General features: G+C 38.2%; 1 pseudogene; it reads right to left on the bottom strand.

Annotated features, from left to right (window-relative positions):
- Nucleotides 1-1401: 1401 nt before the first annotated feature.
- LOC109388433 (60S ribosomal protein L31 pseudogene) lies at nucleotides 1402-1803 on the bottom strand (annotated as a pseudogene).
- Nucleotides 1804-2237: the final 434 nt, after the last annotated feature.

The following is a 2237-nucleotide window of genomic DNA, read 5'->3' as shown; positions in this document are numbered from 1 at the left end:
AAAAACATGACACCTTTAAAATCCCACCACACTGAGAGCATAACCTTCCTCTGATGAATGTCTGCTTTCGATGTCGTTTGAGGCAAATCATCACGTGGGGACCAAGACCATTTGCACACCACATTGTTGTAAATAATCTACTTGTCATCACCAGTTATCAGTTGCTTCAAAAAAGGATCGTTTTCCTCACATTTAATGAGCATATTGCAGATGTTTATATGTGCGGTCAAATGAACTTCTTTGAGTTCATGCAGAACCCAGATATCAAGCTTGCTTATGTATCCCAGCTTCTTCAGGTGGTCTTGAATGCTTGAATGATGGATGTTCAATGTTCCTGCAATCTCTCATGTCATGTAACGTGGGTTTGACTCGATCAATGCCTTTATTTGTTGTCATCAACCTTGGCGGGCTTCCCTGATGGAGGAGTGTCATTGAGATCAAAATCACCAGCACGGAATTTCGTGAACCATCATTGGCACTGACATTCTTGTAGAGCATTGTCACCATAAACTTGATGCAACTTTTCACAAGCTTGACATGCATTCTTCCCTTTATGAAAGTAAAAGAGTAAAATATTGCAAAAATGCACAGTGTGGTCTTCCATCTTCGAATTATAAAGCCTCCAAAACTCAACCAAATTGCTCAATTTTTTTTTAGAATGAAGCTAGAACTGTCAGCTGTCAAATGACATAGCAATAAAATAGATGCGAATGATTCTAGTACTTCCAAAAATGAACTAGTGCCATCTGTCGCAAGCATGCGTCATGACTTTTCCGACAACCCAATAATTTTAAAGTGTAACTTTTGTAATTTTTATACATAATGTGTAACTTTTAAATTAGACATATGATATGTTGGCCTACATTTGTGCGTCTGCCTCAGACTCTACCCACCAGTGGCAGGATGGGCTTGGCCCACAGTTTATGATGCATCAAAAAGCAGTGAAAAGGGACAAACAAAACTGTGGGCAGTTCTTAAAGCAGCTTATCCAGTGAAGTGTGGGAGAGTGTTACATAACAGGAGACACTTACCAAGTGCTATTTTGGGGTAAATAGTGTAATTCTCTGTTAAGGATTAATTTTTCAATCTAATTCCCATATTTAATGTTCATGATTCATTTAGTGATATTAGAAGACAATTTACACAGAGAAGGATATATTTTCAAATTTATTTTCAATTACAGCTGACATACAATATGATATTAGTTTCAGGTGTACAACATAGTGATTCAACATATACATACCTTATGAAGTGATCACTCCAGTAAGTCTAGTATCCATCTGACACCATACATGGTTATTGAAATATTAACTATATTCCCTGTGCTGTACTTCATCCCCATGGCTATTTTATTTTATTTATTTATTTATTTATTTTTGCAGTTTTGTAACTTTTTTCAACAATCAGCAGTTAGTTCTCATCCACATTAACTGTTTGTAGATTTTTGAAAGTGGTGACAGGTACATAGGTAACCAACGTATAGAGCTTATTTGGTGAATCTTCATCCTCATTACGCTTTCTGGACAACCGCACCTGGATACGGTGTGGGACATTCCTTATTCCTTTGGCCCAGGCAGCTTTGTTGAGTCTGGTGTCAATGCACACATCTGGAGTTCCCATCTCCTTCATGACAAATTTCTGGATCTCTCTGAGTGCCCAAGGGGCATGCTTCTTGACACCCACTCCATGGACGCGCTTGTGAATGTTGATGGTGTATTCTCTGGTCGCTTCCTCGTTGATGGCAGAACGGCCTTTCTTCTTCTCGCCTCCCTTCTTTGCAGGAGCCATCCTGCCAGGCCCAAGTTGGAAAGTCCCCATGACTATTTTAATAACTGGCAATTCGTACTTCACCATCCTTTTCACCTTTTCACCTCCTCAGCCCTGTTTCCATCTGGTGACCACCAATTTGTTCTCTGTATCTATGAGTTTGTTTCTGTCTTGTTTGTTTATTTTGTTTTTTAGATTTTACAAATAACTGAAATCATATGGTATTTGTCTTTGTCTGATTTATTTCACTTAGCATAATACCCTCTAGGTCCATCCATGCTGTTTCAAAGGGTAAGATTTCATTCTTTTGTATAGCTGACGAATATTCCATTGTTTTGTATGTACCACTTCTTGTATATATACTTGTCCATAGACAATTAGGTTGCTTCCATATCTTGGCTGTTGTAAATAGTGCTGCAATGAACAGAGGGGTGCATATATCTTTTCAAATTAGTGTTTTGGATTTTTTG

The sequence above is a fragment of the Hipposideros armiger genome, unplaced genomic scaffold (assembly GCF_001890085.2).
Source record: "Hipposideros armiger isolate ML-2016 unplaced genomic scaffold, ASM189008v1 scaffold_196, whole genome shotgun sequence".
NCBI lineage: Eukaryota > Metazoa > Chordata > Mammalia > Chiroptera > Hipposideridae > Hipposideros > Hipposideros armiger.
Note: the sequence above shows the minus strand (reverse complement) of the source record. Positions and strands in the feature narration are given on the sequence as shown.